We start from the raw sequence: 23836 nt of genomic DNA, 5'->3' as shown, positions 1-23836 counted from the left end.
GTAGCAGAAAGGTCTTGTTATTGGACATATGAACTGCAATTTATGCTCCAGACCAGGATAGGAAAAGCAGGCAAGCATAAAGTAGCAAAGTGAGAAATAACAGATAATGAACTATTTTCTGTTTAAAATGCAAGACCGTATCTAACAGGACTGAGGTGTCACTAAATCAAACTGAATCTCTGAAACTGAATGGGAGGGTTTCAGATCCTTGCTCTGATTGGTGAATCACTCTAATTTGCATGGATTTCCTTCCTGATGTGAATGGGTCTATAACTGGGTTCAATGGGCAGCTGCTGCCACAGATACACTCGGTGAAGGGAGGCAGGAAGCTCACTGGCAGAAATGATGCGGATGTTGTGTTTTGCCTGGTCTCTGGCACTGGTAAGTACAAACACTAAACTCTGCTCCTCCCAGAGCAGCAGATGTGGGGGTGTGGAATCACTTTGAAAGATTCAATTTATAATGTTTAATCCCTGCTCTTTTACAGATGGGCAATCTCAGACTCTGACTCAGTCTCCAGACCTGACAGTGAACCAGGAAACATGGCCACACTGGACTGTAATTTTGGAACAGATGATGGCAACATGAGCTGTTACAAGCAGACATCAGGAACAGCTCCACAAAGGTCCCTCAGCTTGTACTATTCATGGATTACCCCTCACTATGCTCCTGGGTTTGGTAGTGCCTGTGTCACATGAATAGCCAACAGTGGCCACAATATTTACCAGTTAATCACAAAGGACGTGGAGATGAATGATGCTTCCATCTATTATTGTGGAAAATGGGTTTCATCAAGCAGTGCTTACAGGCAGAATCATCCCAGATGTACACTAAGTGCAGTAGCGGGCGGGAAAATGTGCCGGCTGCAATGATGGCTTTTCATGCCGTATCGTCCCATTACTAATTCATTCCTGGGAAACAAGCTGGGTTGCTGGCAGAACAGCCTCTGATTTGTCCGCCCTGCCATCACCTCAGATGTTCAGTAAACTGGGCGCCATGTTTAAAGGCTGCCCTTGCACAGAGCTAGCTAGCACTGTTCAAGGGATAGGAAGCTGCTGGGAACCGATGGCTGCCAAAGGGAGGAAACATGCTGCCCCCAGATTTAACAACATGTCCCTCGAGAGCCTACTGGACGTAGTGGAGGTCTGCCATGATGTTCTCTACCCCAGCAGGCAAGGTCACCAATCCAGCATAGGAGGCGATGGCAGCGGTGGTCAGTGCCAATGCCCTGCAAAAGAGGACAGCCACGCAGTGCAGAAAGGGGATGAATGTTCTCATCCATTCTGCCAGGGGAAGGCACTCTTCTCATCACTGTCAACTCACACTATCACAAACCCATCACACATCCACAAGGATCTCCCCATTCAAGGGACAACACCACTAACTCTCACACACACCCTCACATCTCCATCAGGCTGGAACTTGCGTCCTCATCCTGTCCATGGCTTCGCTAACTGCACAAACATTCCATGCAGTGCCATGTGTCCTGCTTGCACTCTCCCCATCAGTTTTCATGCAGGAGAAGCTGGCACACAACAGCAAAGGAAGGTCCCAGAGGAGGGTGGAATGGCCCACATTAAACCCCTGACTCACTTTGAGGAATGTGCCATTGTGCTGACTGGTGAGGACGTGGACCATGTCTGTGGCGATGGTGAGGTCGGTGGCGAACACCCATGTGAGGATCCTGCACCACACCATCCCTCTCTCAAAGCAATGGTGAGTGTTCTCACTCATGTTTTTGACTCTGCTGCCATGCATAATCACCTCATTGTTGGGTCACGGGGAGCTCTGCCAAGCAACCGACAGCCTCAGCCAGTCAGTCTCTCACCTCCAGCAAAGAGGACATGTCCTGCTTTGAAGAATTGGAAGTGAGCAGTCTGGAAGACCCGCCACAGTGCTTACTCACACCCTCCACCAGTGCAGAGACCCACACGTCCACAGGACCTAGATCTAGAGCAGGCTTGTGTTCACAACCTGGTGGTCACTGCATGGACATGTGTCCGCAGCAGGAGGAGGTAGGTTCAGCCGAGCTCAGCTGAACCTGCCTCTTCCTGCTGCGGTACTTGGAGGAATGCTGGGGAAGAGGCATCTGCGAGGTCCGAGTCAGATGACGAGCATCTGGATTCAGCCTTCCAACTCATCGTGGAGAATCAGCAGAAGGCGGAGGTACATCATGCAGAGCTGTTGGAAACTCTCAACAGAGTGGCAGGTGAGTTGGAGGAGTAAATCCATCTGCTCGCTGATGAAGTGGTGCCCACATATGTGTGCATGGAGGTCTCCATGGGAAGGATGGCAGATGCCATGGAGACTCTGGACCAGCAGAACGCGGAGATGCACGCAGACCTGCACTCCATCGTGGAAGCCATGGGTGAGTTCCTGCAGTGGCAATGTGAGAGGGAAATGGGGCATCTCAATGTCCCTCCAGGTGCTCCTTCCCTCAGGCCAGGGTAGCTGGACAGCTCTGGGTCATCCACTCAGGAACCTGAGAAGCTGTCCTCTCCCTCCGAGTCCCCTTTGCCTGTGAACCCCTAAACCTTGTTCTCTGTCACCACAGCGGGAGCAGCTGGACCACAGGGGGACAGACAAAGCAAGCCAGGGCCCTCAAGGCCTCAGCTGTCCAGAGGACCAACGTCAAAGTCATCAGAAGCAACAGGGCCAACCATCGCACAGGCTGTTTCTACCCTTCCAGTGAATGTCAGAACAGCAACTAGAAGAAGTTGTAGGCCTAGAAAAATTAAAAATTTTTCATCACAAGCGGTTGCATGGGTGAATACATTTTGTCACTTTATAATCTGAAAATATATTCTGTGAGAATGGATGTTTTTTAAAAAATATTTTGGGGAAATATTGTGTTATTCTGTAAAGAAGGCTGTGTGTCTGTGTCTTTTTGCGTGTGATTTTATTAAGCTGGGTAAGAGTTTGATAGGAGTCAGGTTGTCTGGGGTTTTTGAAACATGAAAAGGATAGAGGTTTTAAATAAAAGGTACAAGTAAATAGGTTAGATCTAACATTTGCATTTTTAGCTAACTTCAGAAGTTGCTTGAATTTCAAAGGGGAGTCAGAGGTTGCAAGGAAAATGTTTGCACCTTTCAGGAGTCCATAGGTAAATAGTAGTGGGTTATTATATTTTTATTGACCCAAAAGCAAAGACAAGGTGGAAACATGAAAGATCTTATATTTGGAAAGATTTGAGTTTCGAAGGGGTGTGTGAACAATGGGACTGAGATGAAAGGGAGAAAAGGTATATTATAGTGACTGTGGATAGCTGGTTTTTAGCTATTGAGCTGGACAGCTATTAAACTGGATAGCTGTTAAGCTGGATATGGCTGGAGATAGCTAGAGCTGTTAGAGCTGCCAAGATAGCTGGAGCTATGGACGGGGGTGGGGGGTGGGGGGTGTGGGGGCGGGGGAGGTGGATGTTGGTGGTGGGGGGGGGGCGGGGGGGGCGGAGGTGGAGGTCGGTGGTGGGGGTGGGGGGGAGTGGGATGAAGTTTGAATCACCCCTCTCTTCAAACCAGTGAAGCCTTGGGCTGCAGGAAGCAATTTTATTCTGAAGAGAATTCCATAGCAAAGTGGAAGTGGGTAAAGGTCACATGGTACATCTTTGTTGTAGCTACAGTAGTTTGCTTTGTGCAATATTACTGGATTTTTCATATTTAAACATCTATAAGGGATTGTTGCCTGGAAGGTGTTTACTTGTGGGTTTGGCCAAGTAGAGAGTTTTTGGGGAAATGTTTTGTAAGACAACCCTTAATTGTGTAGCTGTAATCTCTCAACTGGATCTTCCTCTCCTCCACTTCTGAAAATCATCCATAACAGCCCATGGCTAAGACCATGAAGTCCCAAAGCAGACCCCAGACATCAACGGAGACCTTCCACCTTCAGTGAGCTGCTTCACGCAGAGCCATGTCCGTGAGAATCCACCTGGCATGCACTTCTTCTTCCAGGGTCAGGTAGCTGTAGGGCTCCAGCTTCTTCTGCTCCTCGGAAGTCAGCAATGCGAGCAACGAGAAGTCCTGACTTCCTGCACATCACACTTGTCATGGCGTTTGCTCGCCTGGCATGTTTTCCTGCCGACGCGGGTGGTAAATTGACGTGGGGTGGTGATTCCGGTGAGCAGGGCTTATAATTAGATGCAAATGCATTAAAATGACATTCTCGATGTGCAGCCGCAGGAAGCATGACTTGTGGAGCAGACGATTGCAAAGGTGAAACTGATTTTTGGCCTTCTCGCTATATTGTCCGCTCATGCCCGCCATGACACCAATCGGGATGGAAAATTCCGGCCCATGTGTCACAGCAACAGAAGGTAAAACAAAAACTAGGAGCAGTAAGGGTTACACTCTTAATATTGTTTTATCTGATAAAACATTCTAGTGTTTTACATTTCATAAAATCACTTTTTAATTTTGTCCTTTGTACAACATTTTCCAATTCATATCATTTCATAATTGATAACATTCTGAATCTCACTGCCCAGTATTGGGTGTTGATGATATTTTAATGTCAGTGTATAGGTGTTGCTGTGAGTTCATTCCTCACTGTCCCTCACCAGCAGGAACACTGGAAATACATGAAGCCTGATTAATGCTGGGACTGGAGAATCTGAATGTGTTTTCTGTCTGATTGCAGGATCCTGGATAACTGTATGGACTGAGCCCTAGAATATCACACTGTTAATGAGTTCAGCCAAGGGACCAAGCTCTTTGTTGCAGGTAAGTGCTTGGAAATTCCCTCCTGCAGAAACCAGCTGTGTGAATTTAGGCAACATAAATGAATGAATAATTCAAACTCAGTTATTTCTTAGCACCTACTTGTTAAATGTCAATTTTACAGTGAAAATACTAATTACATCTTTAGTCTCCAGCACCAGTTGTGTTAAATAGGCACACAACAATAATTATTAGGATAAAAACAAAAAACTGCGGATGCTGGAAATCCAACCTTGAAAAACTCAGCAGGTCTGGCAGCATCGGCGGAGAAGAAAAGAGTTGACGTTTCGAGTCCTCATGACCCTTCAACAGAACTGTCGCTATGTCGTAGGGTAGAGATTGCACCGCAGTAGTAAACTGTTAATGAGCCTGGATTGTTTAACGTTGAAACAGGTTTTCGTCCAGGAATTAGAGGCATAGTCATTTCCGTAATACTCAATGCTGATTCCTTGGCATTGGAGTTTGGTCCACTTCCGGTATTCCACCTCCCTCCTAGCCGCGTATCTGTTGATGGGTTTGGGCCTGGACATTTGGGTAGTATCCGTCCATCCCATAGCGATACCAATTTCATCCGCGCCATTTCCTTCCTCAGTCCCTCTTAGACCTCCACTATCCTTGAGGGCTTCTTCGATTTCTCTGAGTACTTTGAGGTTCCTCAGGGAGTCGATTGTTTGTTTGTTGTCAATTCCGCTGAATTCAAAAGAGGCCTCTGTCACCGCGTCCAGTTCTATCGAAGGGTCATGAGGACACGAAACGTCAACTCTTTTCTTTTCCGCCGATGCTGCCAGACCTGCTGAGTTTTTCCAGGTGATAATTATTAGGGCTGCATATGAGCTTGCACTGCCTCTGACATTAGCAGTTTATTAATACTGTTTCTGTATATTAGTATTGTTTCTGTTAATAAGGACTCTGATTTTACAAATTCATTTCCAAAATTGTCTATGGACATTAGTTGGTTTATATTCTTGAAATACGGTTGGTGCAGATAGATTTTTGATCAGTATGTGGTGCAGTTTTTTCAAACCCTAATGAAGGACAGTGTTGGAGAAAGGGATAAATTGTGGTGTTCTCTCATGGTTGAGCTGTTTTGTTGAACAACTAGGGGAAGGTGAGTCACTATTAGAAGCACTGGGAGGAGTTAAGTTTAAAGAAAGGAATTTCATTTTTCTAACACCTTTCATGTCCTGAATTGTTTCATATTGAATCGATTAGTTTTGAAGAGCCATTATTGCTGTAGGCAGTTAATGCACAGCAAGATCCTGCGCACAAGACCAATTATTACTTTAATAGAATTAATTTAAGGCTTATTGACCAGGACACTGGGACAACAATGTTATGGGACATATTGCATCCACTTGAACAAACATTCTTTTCAGAAAAAAAGCATTGTTCATACAGCAGTGTATTTACATAGTTCTGTCAAAGGGTCATGAGGACTCGAAACGTCAACTCTTTTCTTCTCCGCCGATGCTGCCAGATCTGCTGAGTTTTTCCAGGTAATTCTGTTTTTGTAGTGTATTTACATGGTACTCCAATGAAGTGTTGATCAAAACATAGTTCCTGGTTCCATATTTCTTTACTCAAGTCCCCTTTCTCATCGCTATTTTCTGGTATATTGATGATGGTCTCAGTGCTATTTCCTATTCTTGCAATGAACTGGAAAATCTCATGAACTTTGCTTCCATTTTCTACCCTTCTACCTGCGCATGGTCCATTTCCAACTCTTCCCTTCCTCAACTTCTCTGTCACAATTTCTGGGGATAGGTTAACAAACTGGGGAGATTATCACTGGAAAGGCGGTAGTATAGTGGTATTGTCACTGGACTAGTTTTCCAGAGACCCAGGGTAATACTCCGGGGACCCAGGCTCGAATTCCACCATGGCAGATGGTGAAATTTAAATTCAATAAAAACCTGGATTTAAAGTCTGATGATGAATGTCATAAAAACCCAACTGGTTCACTAATGCCCTTCAGGGAAGGAAATCTGCCATTTTTATGTGTGATTCCAGATCCACAGCAATGCGGCTGTCTCTTAAGGGCAATTAGAGATGGACCCAGCCAGTGTCACCTACATCCCATGAACTAATAAAAAAAATTCAATATCCACTGTAAGTCCACTAAGCCTCCAAGCTAGCTTAAGTGCAGTTCTCCCATCCTACTTTCTGTAGGGTCTCTATTCCATTCTCCCAGTTTCTCAATCTCTGTTGTAACTATTCTCTTATGATATGTTTTCTCTTCTCCTGCTTAAGCAAACATTCTGCCACCTCCATCAACTTGTATTTATATAACCCTTTTAATGTAAATAAAAAACATCCCCAGGAGGTTTACAATTGTCAAACAAAATATGTTGCTAAGCCAGACAAGGAGATATAAGGTTAGCAGTCAAATAGATAGGCTATTGTATTGCTGGAAAAAGAGACATGTCAAAGCTTTTGGTCTTGCACTCATCAGGACACTTTGCAAGAATACCAATGTAAGGAGAAAACAACTATTTATACTATATGAGAAGAGAGTGCTGATTGGCGTGGTTGACAAGCAGGCTCTGATTGGTAGAGGTGTTACCATGCAAAATGTAACTACATATATTAATAAACAGGACCCTGTTCTTTGCAGATGGAAAGAACATGTACACTGTTAGGGGGGAATATAGGGGTATAGTAAGAACTTATTGAAAGGGAATGAATTACTTAAAATCTCCAAGCAGCCAGTGCGACCAAGCACATTGGTAGTTAAAGGTTACCAGATGAACCTTGCACAGCCTTAGGGCCTGCAAACAACAGAAAGGCTTTGGGAATTGGACTGGAGTCAGAGGATGGCAATAACATAGATTAAGTGTACTCTTCAACAGATAGGGGAAGAACAGATGGTCCTAGTTTAGGTAGTAGGGAAGGTTTCTGCCTGGATGAAAACAAATAGGGACATATGGTGCATGTACTTGTTACCAGAGATGTCTGTTTAATGTAAACAAAATACGTTGACGAGATTGGAATCTGGAAACTGTTCTTGTATGTATAATGTATAAATATACTGAACACTTGTAATTTAGTAGAGTGCTATCTCAAGCTGAATGAGATGGTTCTCCCCTTGCAATTGCTCAAATAAATGATCGTGACCTGTGACTGAGACTCCTGTGGTTCATTTGTCAAAGTGACCATGACAGTTTGGCATAGTTGGCAGGATACTCGGATTGGATCCTTGGGACGGCTCTGCAGAGTGGGTGAGTATATTTTATGTACCACCCGTAGTTAGTGCAGTAAGCCTACCTGAGAACGGTCTGGCTGAGTATCAAATGAATTTGGGGGAGGACTCGGGACAGGAGATAAGAGGTGCCGAGAGGAGGTAGAGCCACGCTGGCGGGCTACAGTTTGAGATACAACCTTAGCCGAAGCCACTCAGGCCAGACCCCAGTAAAACAAATAGACCGCAAATAAGTAAGTTGTCAGAGCCGCATGAATTAATTGTGCAGAGACAAACAAATAGAATGCTGTGAGCAAAATAGGAAAGTGCTTTGGAATTCGACTGGGGAGCCGTGGATCCATTACGAGGTTCATAGAGGAACAACAGTCAAGATTAATCACAAAAATGCAGCAAAGGGGGTGGAATCCACAGGGAACCCCCAGAGAACCAGAACAGTGGAGGGTAGAACAAAAAAAGGATAAGGAGAAGAAAGGGGTGATGGTTATTATTACCTTGTATAATTGATCTAAGTTATAAGAGCTGCTTGTGCTGAAGAGAGAGAGAGAGACAGAAAGAAAGAAAAGGGGAGGTACCCCTAGGGAGTTAATAAGCACTGACAGGCAGGAGCAGGGGAAATGTGAACAAGTTTGATGGTCCCTATAGGTGGAGACTTCAAGATCCCTTTATTTCCCCCACTGCTATTTGAAGTTTTGTTTAGAACATGAGAGTTTTAAGTTGTTAAGTTAAGGATACAGGAATATAAATACATACCTCTAAATATATGTTTGTTTGTGTGCAAGGAAGCATTCGTTTGTGAGCTTTAATGTGTTTTCTTCCGTAAATTGTTGTTTGTGTGTGTAGTTCAGCACCTTAGGGTTGAAAGCCCCATGTTAGATTAAAGGAAAAATATACTAAAACATTCCAAAATTTTGAGTATAAGATTTAAGTTGAGATTTCTGGCAAAAAAATTGCAATTTGAAGGTATCATAAAGCTAAACAGGGTTAGATGAACCAATCTTTGTAGCATCCCCTTGCAGACTAGTATCACCAGCTTCCAAGCTGATTGGGATTGATGCATATGAGTTGCATTAATTCGTACGAGTTAGTATTCTAAACATTCTGAGGGAAAAAATTATCTGAAGTTCAAAGGATTCTAGGAAAACCAAAAGGCATAAACACACGGTCTAGGTGGTTCCAATGGATAAAAAGGGATTTCTTTTGAAGAGATGAATTAAATGTGAAAGGAAATCTGCATCCCAACAGCACTGTTATTTGAATTTGGGACAAGGCTTGAGGTGTAAAGTGCAGTGTAGTTTAGAAGGTTACTTTTGAATCACTAGGATGCTATCTAAAATAAAGAATGTGTCGATAAACATATGGGACTTTTCACTTGGATACAAATCAGTACATATAAGAAAGAGGTAATTTTAATTTTGATAGCGTAAATGACTTTTCTATAAAGTTTAACATTTTGAAGTTTGGTTCGTGAATAAGTTCTCAAAAGGGAATTTTCATTTTAAAAGGTTTGACAACAGTTGGCACTAATTCAAATGCTGCAAGCTTTTGTATTTGTAGGTCTGTTCCCAAAATATGAAGCTAAGCTCAAGACCTTGACAAAGTTTGGCAGAAATCCAATTTTTGGCCGAGTTAATGAATCTATTCATTAACATCTAAAAGAAACGGGTCAGACACAATTTAGTGGGTTACTTTTGAGACAATAAAATGTTGTTTGAGAAGAAGATAAGGAAACAAAACATGTCAATGCCTGATTTCTGTTTTAAAACTGTTATGAGAATACTTTATTGGATTTTAAATTCTCTCCAGACACCTGAGCAAGATAAGATTGTAGTTTGTTGTATGTGTAAAATGGTATGAGGCAAGTAGGAGAAAGAGTTAGGGAAAGAGTACACAATATACAAACTGTTTTAAGGGAACTGAATTTGATAATCTGGCATCAATTGAGACATTGGAAATGCATAGGGGGAGATAAGCAAGGATCTAGGGACAGAGATCCTCATTGACACGGAATAATTAATACGGCCTAAAGAGCAAGAAAACATTATAAACGTTCAAGACAATAGAGAAACTGACATCAAGAGAATCTTAGGATGATCATGGTCAGGGGAGAAAAACTTAGAGGTAAAACCAGGTGGAATCTGTAGTTCAGGAATTGAAATGTAAGGAGAAATAATACTTAACAATTTACCACAAGATGGATATAGGTAAAGGGAAAGCTGGAAAAAGGCTAAATAGATGTATTACTGATTGTATTAATGTGCCTGCGAGCTACAAAACGTAAGACCACAGGATTAACACTATGATGACAGACAGAGTTAAGCAGCCCCCAGAGAGAACCGTCACTGGAAGTGAAGATACTGAGCCATTGAAAGATAGGATAAGAAGGTGCATTGTAGAGTTGTGTCGGCAGTTTAAGGAACTGAGATCTAATGTGGGACAGCAGCAGGAGACAGTAGACTGGAAGGAGTGGAGGGTGCCTATCCAGATGGATTCAGGTCAGGGAACTCATTTCACAAGAAGAGTCATTAAAGAAATGTATAAATTTAAATATAAACATAAATTCCACATTCCCTACCAGCCACTGAGCTCAGGAATGGTGGAAAGGATGAACTGAACTTTAAAAAAAAATCAATCACAAAATCAATCACAGCCCAATATTCTAATGCGCCTTAGGACTACCTCAAAGCGGACCTCTGGGCTCACCCCATTTGAAATAATGACAAGGAGAGCAATGCAGGTACCTGAGGGAATCATAGTAGGAGTGGGAGATGTAGGACCACTAAAAGGAAGGATGCGAGACAATGTGAGGGAAATAAGTAAGCAATTGCATGAGTTAAGAAAGAAAGTCAGAGACCAACAGGTGATTAAGGATATGGAAACAGGCAAATCCAAAGAGCAACAATGGACCAAGTGGGGAATAAGGTGATGGTCAAGGTGAGCTCAGAGCGAACAGGCATGGACCATACGAGGTAATTATGACAGGTGATACATGCGCATTTGTAGATATGAAAACGGGAAGTAAATGGAGGCATTACATACAGTTAAAGATACATGACAATTGACCAAGTGATAACCTGGAAAACGGGAGCTGATATTAATATCTCCACAGATCCATGATCCTGGTTGTGGGCGCATCGGTACTGGCAACAAGGTTTGGGATCATCACTGCTCATCCTGCACCGCAGGAGGGACTTTGGTACAGCACGGACAGTGCCTAATGCGATACACAACGGGGAATGATAAATGTAACAGCAGGGGAACACAAGTGCTCTTGAATTGTAGTAAGGGTTTGCTTCACATCGGGCACGATCTGGTGAGAGGTTGGTGGGGGCCGCATGCGAAAGTTGGCACTTATGTTAAATTCCCAAATCTAACTACTGTGTGTTTTAAGCATAAGGAATGGGAAGAGCAGTTCGACTTTGACCGTGGGTCAGAGAGCCATGTTTATGTAATGTGTTTAACAATGTGCAAGACCGTTACTCATTCTCATTTTAGGGATTCTAAATGGAACATTTGTAGCCCAAATGATAACATTATACTGACTTGGGGAAACAGTGACAAAAGGTGGAAAAAAGAGGTCCGCCCAAAAGAGAGTACCACTGCCCCCACGCCAACCGACCAACCTTGTCCGGCCATGCATCTAGGGCTGACAAATGGTCTCGTATTGATCTATAAAAATAAAGTTTTATATGATAATGTACACCATGAGGTGATACCCATGGTCTTGAACATCTCCAGTGTCGCCCTGCCCCAGTGGTGCTCAACCCACACCCAAACTCTCTATACGTCTCTGACCTGCCAGTTGATGACTGAAGCAGTTCAGTTTAATGGCGGGATGCGATCAGGTCTAGGAGGAAACCGAGACAAGCGCAGCCTGATGAATGATGCTGCCAAAATATTCAATACAGGGACATCAATAGTTAATTCCATCGACCTAGCAACTGTAGATCAGAAGATCTGTACCCTGAGCTTTAAGCTTAAGGAGATTTTAGAACGGGGACAGGGAATTCATAACACCCAATTAAATACAGACCTGGACATGACATGGTTAATCCAAAACCTGGCTACTGTGCTTGAAAGTCATGTCGGGCTATCAACAAACTGATTAATATAGGGGAAAATATTTCAGACGAAGCGAGCAGAAATGATGTTTGCAGCACCTATGGATCTTGGGCACTGGAACAAGCCCGAGAGAATTTAAGACAGATTAATGAAGGAGTAGTTCCTTTATGGGTGACTAATGAGCATTTATTTAATCTTTCACGCCACGAAGATCATGACTTGACCGGTTGCCAGCTCAGAGGTTTAACACATGTATATAGGATGAATGTTGAATATATAGTGAATAGTAATATGCTAATAGGCATTGTATTAGTAATACCTGTCATACCTATGTTGACACTCGGCAGGATAGTATATAGAGTAAAAATATTGGGGTTATACGGGGGGATTACTATATTAAGTACTACGATATTCCGCCATATGCAGTGGACATAGAAGGGAATATAGTTAGCACCACATTAGAAGGGTGTAATATAGAGGCCACCGCAGTAGTATGTGCACATCCAATATATGAGACGGAAGAAGCAAAGTGCGGATTTAAAGCAGCAGCAAATTGTACAATGGAAACTATATGGCCTGCAAAAGAACCGACCCATGTTGCATATACAGGGAATGGGAGATATTATATCACCACGTGGCAGCAGAAGATCCAATACGGGAACAACCGGATATGCCCCAACCAAAATCATTCAGTGTGCCTACACCTACAGGCGCCAGCAAGGGTAGGGAAAGTGGGACTGGTCGAAATATACAATAGAGGAACGACTATTATTCAGGTCAAGGAAAGCCTTAAGGATAACTTGACACAATATTTGAACCAGTTCTCCTATGAAATTCCCTTATTACCTGAGCACCTAACTACGATTTGGAGACAGGCAGCAGATATACAAAACTTACAAGACACTGCAGCAACAGGTTAGAGCCTTAAAGGAGGATATCGAGCAAATAGATTCTTCCACATGGTGGGAGGACCTGTGAAACTGGGGCTCAAACGTACAGATATACCCCTAGATTTGGATTATCTCCCATGCCCTAGTTGTACTTCAACAGATATTGATTATCTATCTAACATACTTGATTCATCGCACTTGGAAGTCACAAAAAAGATGGTGCTGGGGGAGTTTTAACAGGTGGAGAAGGAATTTGGTAAGTCAGAGGTTTAAATTAAAGGACCAGATGATACAGATGGTCTGACCAGTACTTTTTACATGCCAAAGCTGGATACCTGGCCAGTATTAATGGGCAGTGGTACGTAAAGAGGGCGGACTGCAGCACCACTGTTGGCTACCTTGGGCTAGGCCAAGGGCCAAAAGGGGAGACTGTTAGGGGGGAATATAGGGATACAGTAAGAACTTATTGAAAGGGAATGAATTACTTAAAATCTCCAAGCAGCCAGTACTACCAAGCACATTGGCAGTTAAAGGTTACCAGATGAACCTTGCACAGCCTTAGGGCCTGCAAACTAGAAAGGCTTTGGGAACTGGACTGGAGTCAGAAGGTGGCAATACATAGATTAAGTGTGCTCTTCAACAGATAAGGGAAGAACAGATGGTCCTAATTTAGGTAGGAGGGAAGGTCTCTGACTGGGTGAAAACAAATAGGGACATATGGTGCATGTACTTGTTACCAGAGATGTCTGTTTAATGTAAACCTATATGTTGACGAGATTGGAATCTGGAAACTGTTCTTGTACGTGACCAATAATTTATAAATATACTGAACACTTCTAATTTAGCAGAGTGCTATCTCAAGCTGCATTGAGATGGTTGTCCCCTTGCAATTGCTCAAATAAACGATTGTGGCCTGTACCTGAGACTCCTGTGGTCCATTTGTAAAAGTGACCACAACACACATTGTACCTATCTTAGTTAAACAAAATAATTGGTAGCCATTCATTGACTTATTCCTCCGGGCAATGCCTTGACCAATCATGGTCAAGCTGCCTGGTATAAATTTCAAACAATGCTCAGCAGTTAACTGTCAGTCACCATCAATTGGTGCATTCTCCACAGCATTGCCTCTACCAATCAGAGAGCACTTGCCTATCAATCAGCACTCTCTTCTCATACAGTGTAAATTGTTGTTTTCCCCTTACTTTGGTATTCTTGTGAAGTGTCCTGATGAGTGCATGATGAAAAGCCTTGATATGTCTCTTTTTTCAGCAATACCCAATTTCTTTACTACCAAACCACTATTTATTAGGCTTTAAGGAACCTCATGATCAACACTGCCTTCCTACCTCATTTGAGAGGCCCTTGTCTCTCTCCTGCTTTAATACTCCAAGCTCCTGCTGGAACACCTTCTGCTCCCTTACTTCTTCACTTTGTTGTCATCCATTGACTTTATTGCTGTTCCTTTGGGACGTTTTTTGTGACTCTTGTGTTGCACATTCTGAGGCTAGATCTCAGGTCTGGGTGGATTCATTCTGATATTGTGTGGACCAGAATGTCTAAGTAATCGGACTCCGGTAGGAGTGACACTGTGGTGAAAGGTCTTGCTGGGTCTGTGCTGAAGTTTGGCTTTGAGCACTGACACCCAGACCAGGCCTCACACCATTGGCTCACTGTGAATTGCTACTGGTTGTCAAGTCAACCTTGTACCTGTCCAGTGGGCTAATGTTGCAGTGTACATTGCTAGCAGCCTCATGGAACCTGAGGACATTGAGGAAAGTAAAGGTGGAAATTGTGGAGATGCTGGCCATGATCTTCTAATCACCCTTAGATACAAGGGTGCTGCCAGAGGATTGGAGAACAACAGATGTTACATGCTTCTTCAAAAAAGGGTCCAAGGATAAGTCCAGCAACTACAGTCCAGTCAGTTCAACCTCTGAAAGCTTTCAGAAACTAATCCAGAACAAAATTAACAGTCACTAATTAGTCAAATATGGATTAAGGAAAGTAGCATGGATTTGTTAAGGGCAAATTGTGCTACATACATACATAAGAATAAGGGGTAGGAGTAGGCCATTCAGCCCCTCGAGCCTGTTCAGCCATTTAATAAGATCATGGCAATCGGATAGCAACTTGAAATCTGAATCCTGCCTACCCCCAATAACCGATCACCCCCTTTGCTTACCAAGAATCTATCCACCTCTGCCTTAAAAATATTCAAAGACTTTGCTTCCACCACCTGTTCAGCAAGAGACTTCCAAAGATTTATGACCCTCTGATTGAAAAAAAATTGCTACATCTCTGTTTTAAACAGGTGACCCCTTATTTTTAAAGTCACCCCTAGTTCTAGATTCTCTCACAAGAGGAAATATCCTCTCCACATCCACCCTGTCAAGACCCCTCAGGATCTTATATATTTCAATCAAGTCACCTCCTACCCTTCTAAACTCCAGTGGATACAAGTCTAGTTTGTCCAACCTTTCCTCATAAGACAACCCATCAATTTTAGATATCAGTCTGGTAAACCTCCTCTGAACTGCCTCCAATGCATTTACATCCTTCCTTAAATAAAGTGACCAATACTGTACACAGTACTCCAAATGATGTCTCACTGGTGCCCTGTATAACTGAAGCATAACCTCCTTACTTTTGTATTCAATTCCCCTCGCAATAAATGATAACATTCTATTAGCTTTTCTAATTACTTGCTGTACCTGAATACTAGCCTTTTGTGATTCACGTACTAGGACACCCAGATCCCTCTGAATCTCAGAGCTCTGCAATTTCTCACCATTTAGATAATATGCTTTTCTTTTATTCTTCCTGCCAAAATGGACAGTTTCACATTTTCCCACATAATACTCCATTTGCCAGATCTTTGCTTAACTCACTTAACCTATCTATTTCTGTTTGTAGCCTTCTTATGTCCACTTCAAAACTTACTTTCCTACCTTTCTTTATGTCATCAGCAAATTTGGCAACCATCCCTTCTATCAAGTCATTTATGTATATAGTAAACAGCTGAGGTCCCAGCACTGATCCCTGTGGCACACCACTCATTACATCTTGCCAACCTGAAAAAGACCTTTTATGCCTACTCTATACTTCCTGTTAGCCAGCCAATCTGCTATCCATGCCAATATGCTACCCCCTATACAATGAGTGTTTATGTTCCACAATAACCTTTGATGTGGCGCTTTATCAAATGTCTTCTGAAAATCTAAGTACAGTACATCCACTGGTTCCTCTTTATCCACAGCACATGTTACTTACTCAAAGAACTCAAATAAGTTGGTTAAACACAATTTCCCTTTCACAAAACCATGTTGTCTCTGCCTGGTGAACTTGAATTTATCCAAATGCCTTGCTATAACTTCTTTAATAATTGTTTTTAACATTTCCTCTATGATAGATGTTAAGCTAACCGGCCTGTAGTTTCCCACTTTCTGTCTTCCTCCCTTTTTGAATAATGGAGTTACATTTGCTATCTTCCAGTCTAATGGGACCTTCCCCGAATCTAGAGAATTTTGGAAAATCAAAACCAATGCATCAGTTATCTCACTAGACATTTATTTTAAGACCCTAGGATGAAATCCATCAGGACCCGGGCTCTTGTCAGCGTGCAGCTCCAACAATGTACTCAGTACCACTTATCTGGTGACTGTAATTTTCCTGATTTCCTTCCCCACTTCCATTTCCTGGTTTATAGCTGCTTCTGGGATGTTACTTGTATCCTCTATAGTGAAATCTGTTGCAAAATACCTGTTCAATTCATCTGCCATCTCCTTGTTTTCCATTATCAATTCTCCAGGCTCACTTTCTATAGGACCAATGCTCGCTTTGTTAACTTTCTTTTTAAAATATTTATAAAAACTCTTACCATCAGTTTTTATATTTCTGACTAGCTTTCTCTCATACTCTAATTTTTCCCTCCTTATTAGTCTTTTAGTCATTCTTTGCTGTTTCTTATATTCTGTCGAATTTTCTGACCTGCCACCAGACTTTGCACAATTATATGCTTTTTCCTTAAGTTTGATACCATCTTTAACCTTTCTAGTTAACCATGGATGGTGTGTCTGTCCCTTGGACTTTTTCTTTCTTGTTGGAATGTATCTATTCTGTGTATTCTGAAATATCCCCTAAAATATTAGCCACTGCATCTCTATTGATCTATACCTTAACCTAATTTGCTTAGCCAGCTCTGGCTTTCATGCCCTCATAACTGCCCTTAGTTAAGTTCAAAAACTTAGCACAAACCCATTCCTCTCTCCCTCAATCTGAATGTAGAATTCGATTATATTACGGTCGCTGCTACCTAGGGGCAGCTTCACTATGAGATAATTAATTAATCCAAATTCATTTCACAAAACCAGGTTTAGTATTGCCTGCTCTCTGGTTGTTCCAGAACATGCTATTCTAAGAAACTATCCCGGAGACATTCTATGAACTTCTCATCTAGGCTACCTTTGCCTATCTGACTTTTGCAGTCTACAGGTAAATTAAAATCCCCCATGATTATCACTGTGTCTTTCTGACAAGCTCCTATTATTTCTTCCTTTATGCTCAACCCTACCATGTGGTTACTATTCGGGGGCCTGTACCCAACTCCCACAAGTGACTTCTTGCCTTTACCATTTCTCATCCCTACCCAGACCGTTCCCACATCCTGGTTTCCTGAACTTAGGTTACCCCTCTCTAATACCATTATTAACTAACAGAGCCACCTCTGCACCTTTTCCTTGTTTCCTATCCTTCCTAAATATCCGACATCTTTCAATATTCAGGTCTCAATCCATGTCCTCCTGCAGCCATATTTCCAGATTAGCTGTCTATTCGTAATTATTTAATTCTATGTGCGCTCTCAGTTCATCTGTTTTGTTTTGAATGCTACATGCATTCAGATACAGAGCTTTTAGTTTCATCCTTTTATTTTTTTTGTAACCTCTAGTTTCATCTGTTGATTTACTGTTTGATTTGTACTCTCTATCCATTCCTGTCATGGTCTGCTTATCATTTCCCGTAATAATACCTTTTTCTTTTGTCTTGCCTCTGCTCTTTGATTCACCACATCTTCCCAAATTTGATCCCTTGCCTCCACTATTTAGTTTAAATTGTGTTTAACTGACTTGCTGGAGTTTTTTGAGGTAACAGAGGGTTGTTGAGAGGAATGTGGTTGATGTGGTTACATGAGGCAGAATCTTCGGCTCGGCGAGCAGGGGTGAGGCTTGTTGCCGAGACGTAAAATGACATGGGGTCACATCAGGCGTGCGTCCCGACGTCACTGCGCGTCTTTCAGGTTTTCAGTTCACTGGGCAGGCACCCGACTCGGCTGAGTGCCCGCCGAACTGTCAAAGGCCTATTAAGGCCAGTTAATTATCAATTAAAACAATAAACTGAGCTGCCCGTCCAACCTTAAGGTTGGCAGGCAGGTGAAGAGCCCAGGCGGCCTTCGCATTTTTCATGGAACCTCATCCACTGGGGGAGGAGGTTTCATGAAGGTTTTTAAAGGTTTGAAAAATTTTTAAATAAATTCATAGACATGTCCCAGCTCATGTGGCAGTTTCACATGAGGGGACATATCCTAAGAGTTTTTTTTTCCTTTATTAAAATTTTTTAAACTTAAACTAATCTCCCTGAAGCAGCTCTGTGCTTTAGGGAGATTCCTGCACGCTTTTGCGCATGTGTGAAAATTCTCCCCATGGATTTGCAAAAAGCATTTGATAAAGTGCCACATAACAGGTTTATCAGCAATGTGAAAACTCATGGAATAAAAGGAGCAGTCACAGCATGGATATGGAAATTGGCTGAGTGGCAGGAAACAGAGTAGTGATGAATGGTTGTTTCTTGGACTAGAAGAAAGTATACAGTGGTATTCGCCAGTATTTACAGGTGGCACAAAATTTGGAAGTATCATGAACTGTGAGGAGGATAGTGGCAGGTTTCAAGTGGTCATAAAGAGGCTGGTGGAATTGGTGGATACATAACAGATGAAATTGAATGCAGAGAAATGTGAAGTGATTTATTTTGGGTGGAAGAACTGGAAGAGGTAATCTTAAAAAAAAAGGTATAATTCCACAGCGGGTGCAGGAGCAGATGTACCTGGGAGTATATGTACAAAAATTGTTGATGTTGTCAGGGCGAATTGAATAAGTGGTTATACACTTATGGGATCCTGGGCTTTACAAATAGTGGTATTGAGTAAAAAGGCAAGGAAATTCTTAAGAACCTTTCTAAAACACTGGTTTGGCCACAACTGGAGTATTGTGTCCAATTCTGATTAACACATTTTAGGAAGGATGTGATAGCATTAGAGAAGCTACAGAAAAGATTTACAGAATGATTCCAGGGATGAGGGACTTCAGCTACGTGGATAGATTGGAGAAGGTGGGGTTACTTTCCTTGAGAAGACAGGGTTAAGAGGAGATAAAAACAAAAAACTGCGGAAGCTGGAAATCCAAAACAAAAACAGAATTACCTGGAAAAACTCAGCAGGTCTGGCAGCATCGGCAGCATCAAGCCATTGTTTCCAGGACTGTCACTGACCTCATCTCCTCTGGGGATCTTCCTCTCACAGCTTCCAACCTGATAGTCGCCCAACCTTGGACGGCCCGCTTCTACCTCCTACCCAAAATCCACAAACAGGACTGTCCCGGTAGACCAATCGTGTCAGCTTGCTCCTGCCCCATGGAACTCATTTCTCGTTATCTTGTCTCCCTTCTCTCTCCCCTTGTTCAGTCCCTTCCCACCTACGTCCGTGATTCCTCTGACACCTTACGTCACATCAACAATTTCCAGTTCCCTGGCCCCAACCGCTTCCTCTTCACCATGGACGTCCAATCCCTCTACACCTCCATCCCCCACCAGGATGGTCTGAGGGCCCTTAGTTACTTCCTCGAACAGAGGCCCGAACAATCCCCATCTACCACTACTCTCCTCCGTCTGGCTGAACTTGTTCTCACACTGAACAATTTCTCCTTCAACTCCTCTCACTTCCTCCAAATAAAAGGTACCCGCATGGGCCCCAGCTATGCCTGTCTCTTTATGGGGTATGTGGAACATTCCTTGTTGCAGTCCTACTCCGGCCCCCTTCCACAACTCTTTCTCCGGTACATCGATAATTACTTCGGTGCTGCTTCGTGCTCTCGTCGGGAGTTGGAAAAATTTATTAATTTTGCTTCCAATCTCCACCCCTCCATCATTTTCACATGGTCCATCTCTGATACTTCCCTTCCCTTCCTTGACCTCGCTGTCTCAATCTCTGGTGATAGACTGTCCACCAATATCCATTACAAGCCTACCGACTCCCACAGCTACCTTGACTACAGCTCCTCACACCCCGCTTCCTGTAAGGACTCCATCCCATTCTCTCAGTTCCTTCGCCTCCGTCGCATCTGTTCCGATGATGCTACCTTCAAAAACAGTTCCTCTGACATGTCCTCCTTCTTCCTTAACCGAGGTTTTCCATCCACGGTCGTTGACAGGGCCCTCAACTGTGTCCAGCCCATCTCCGGCGCATCCGCCCTCACGCCTTCTCCTCCCTCCCAGAAACATGATAGGGTCCCCCTTGTCCTCACTTATCACCCTACCAGCCTCCGCATTCAAAGGATCATCCTCCGCCATTTCTGCCAACTCCAGCATGATGCCCCATTTTCCCTTCACCCCCACTGTCGGCATTCCGAAGGGCTCATTCCCTTTGGGACACCCTGGTCCACTCCTCCATCACCCCCTACTCCCCAACCCCCACCTATGGCACCAACCCATGCCCATGCAAAAGATGTAACACCTGCCCCTTCACTTCCTCTCTCCTCACCGTCCAAGGGCCCAAACACTCCTTTCAAGTGAAGCAACATTTCACTTGCATTTCCCCCAACTTAGTCTACTGCGTTCGTTGCTCCCAATGCGGTCTCCTCTACATTGGAGAGACCAAACGTAAACTGGGCGACCGCTTTGCAGAACACCTGCGCTCTGTCCGCAAGAATGACTCAAACCTCCCTGTGGCTTGCCATTTCAACACTCCACCCTGCTCTCTTGCCCACATGTCTGTCCTTGGCTTGCTGTATTGTTCCAGTGAAGCCCAACGCAAACTGGAGGAACAACACCTCATCTTCCGACTAGGCATTTTACAGCCTTCCGGACTGAATATTGAATTCAACAACTTTAGGTCTTGACCTCCCTCCTCCATCCCCACCCCTTTTCTGTTTCCCCCTTCCTTTTTTTTCCAATAAATTATATAAATTTTTCTTTTTCCCTTCTATTTCCATTACTTTTAAATATTTTTAAATCTTTTATGCTCCCCCCACCCCCACTAGAGCCATACCTTGAGTGCCCTACCATCCATTCTTAATTAGCACATTCGTTTAGATAATGTCACCAACTTCGACACCTATGTGTTCTTTTGTTCTGCCGTCTGTGACATCTTTTGATGATCTGCTTCTATCACTGCTTTTGCCTACAACCACACCACCCCCCTCCACTTCTCTCCCCCCACCCAACCACCACCACCCCCACCCCACCTCCCTCCCCCCCCCACCACCACCTTAAACCAGCTTATATTTCAACCTCCCAGGGATTCACCTAGTTCTGTGGAAGGGTCATGAGGACTCGAAACGTCAACTCTTTTCTTCTCCGCCGATGCTGCCAGACCTGCTGAGTTTTTCCAGGTAATTCTGTTTTTGTTTAGGGTTAAGAGGAGATTTGACAGGGGTGTTCGAAATCATAAGGGATCTGGACTGAGTAAATAGGGAGAAACTGTTCCCATTGGTGGATGAGTGGAGAACAAGAAGCCACCAGTATAAGGTGAATTATGAACAAACCAAAAGCCACATGAGGAAAATCCTTTTTTTTATATCACAGCGACTGGTTAGGGTGTGTAATGCACTCTGAGACTGATGGAGGCAGATTGAACCATGGCTTTCAAATGGAATTGGATAATTATCCAAATAGAAAACATTTGCAGGATGATGGGGAAAAGCTGGGTCAGTGGGGCTAGCTCTGTTGGCCTTGCAGAGAACTGGCATGGACATGACGGGCCAGATAGCCTCCTTCTGTGCTGTACCCATTCCATGATTCAGTCAGCACATGTAGAATTTTTAGACACTTTGCAACTTTCTATTTCTAATCATTTACACTTGGATATTGAGAATTGTCCCTTTCATACCCTCAGGACTGTAGCCATGGGAATTGTGAATTCCAGGGAAGGATCGCTGAATATCAAGCAGGAAATGAAAATAGCCTTTTATCTGCTCTCCCTACAGAAGGCTAATGTGCTAATTGGAGCATCATCACAGACCATTCACTGACTTGTCACTTACTAGTCTGTAGACCTGAGGACCACGCACCTGCTACCCTCACCTAGTGCGGCGCTGGAGAGTTTGAGATACTTTTATCCTTCCCATGGCAGTGGGTGGCACAGAGAGACATTAATGATGGGTTGTGTGCAAAGGGGTGAATGGAAGAGAAAGAGCTGGTAGGACAGTGTGGATACATTATCCGGGTTTGATGCCACTTTATATTGATATTTTGTGTTTCTGAGTCCATTAATGGCTGTGTCAGAACCCATTGAAGTAGATTTTCAGAGGTAGTGATCACTTAGTTTTTGGTGAGAAGTGGAATCCAGAGATCCAGAGAAGGAAAATCGGAATCACTTCCCTCCTTGTTCAAGGACACTGAGATCAAATGACGAGTCCCTGCTGCGCTCACCCAAGACCAGCCAACTCAACACAGGCTGGGGATAGAACCTAGGAGCTGGAGTGAAGTACCCACAGTGAGTGATGCTCTAATCCACAGAGTCACCAGGAGGGTTCTAAAGGAAATAATTTTATTTTAAGAAATTGTAGCTTTTTTTGTTTTGACAACATCTGGACAATTTTAAAGGGGCAATGCCCTCTCGCTCAATGAATGGGTCAATGGGTTCCACTATAGGAAGCTGCAACCTTTCAAACCTGCTCCTATTAAACTCTGAAATGATCCTATGTTTTTCTCTAACTTTATACAAACATGTGTTTTCTCTGGTTCTGATCACAGCTCAGCAAATCCCTTCGGTAAAACTGCTTGGACCTTCAGCCAATGAGATGTCCACTAAAGGAGCCGGCACGTTAATTTGTCTGGTCAGCAAACTGTCCATGGGCTTTGCTGCGGTCAGCTGGACAGTCGATGGGAGCCCGACGAGCAGCAAGGTCCAAACCAGCATGGCGTCGCGGAACCCGGACAACACCTTAGCAGCTACCTGACAGTCCCTGGCAGAGATTGGAGCAGTGGGAAGGTGTACTTCTGTACAGTTCAACAAGGAACAGCTTCAAAAATAACCACAACTGCTTCACAATCCAATTGTTAAATAGATCGAAGTTTAGCTTGTGTCTGTTGCCTGAATAGTGAGAATATGTCACTTTGTCTTCCTCCACCTTTATCCACCCTCTACCCTGGTATCTGCTGCATTTTGTGTTTCTGTTTTGCTTTTTGTGATTCTGCTGTATCATTTGAAGTGTTTGTACCTGAGGTAGGTTTTGCTGCACCAGGGTTAAAGTGACCAGTTATTTGACGAACCAGAGATTTCAGTTCAAATGTGTGAACGAGCACCAATGCTCTTTCTAATGAAAGTTATTAATGAAAATAGTTTCTGATTAGCCAACAGCATCAGACTGGTAATGACTGTCACTGAGTTTAAATTCCAATAAAGAGGATCTGTGCAGGAAATATTTCCGTGTGTGCGTGTGTGTGTTCAGTCATTTGGGTAGAATTTAATACTGCCCCCCCCCCCACCCCCCCACCCCCCCACCCCCCTGACCCCCCACAGGTGAGTCCGGAGTTGCTGGGGGAAGGGGCATGTGATCAGGTTGCTGGGTGTGGGGGAATACTGTTGCCATCCTGTCACCTTCTGATTAAGTCTGAGACAGAAAGTCCTGCAGGCAGCCTTCCCACCCGGAGCCAGCTGAGGCCTTAGGTAGCTATCTAAGGGCCCTGCCCTGCTGCCACTGGTA

General features: G+C 43.5%; 1 pseudogene; it reads left to right on the top strand.

Annotated features, from left to right (window-relative positions):
• Positions 1 to 239: 239 nt before the first annotated feature.
• On the top strand, positions 240 to 23517 carry LOC121287571 (annotated as a pseudogene).
• The last annotated feature ends 319 nt before the right edge of the window (positions 23518 to 23836 follow it).

The sequence above is a fragment of the Carcharodon carcharias genome, chromosome 14 (assembly GCF_017639515.1).
Source record: "Carcharodon carcharias isolate sCarCar2 chromosome 14, sCarCar2.pri, whole genome shotgun sequence".
NCBI lineage: Eukaryota > Metazoa > Chordata > Chondrichthyes > Lamniformes > Lamnidae > Carcharodon > Carcharodon carcharias.
This window is presented reverse-complemented; position numbering and strand designations above follow the sequence as displayed.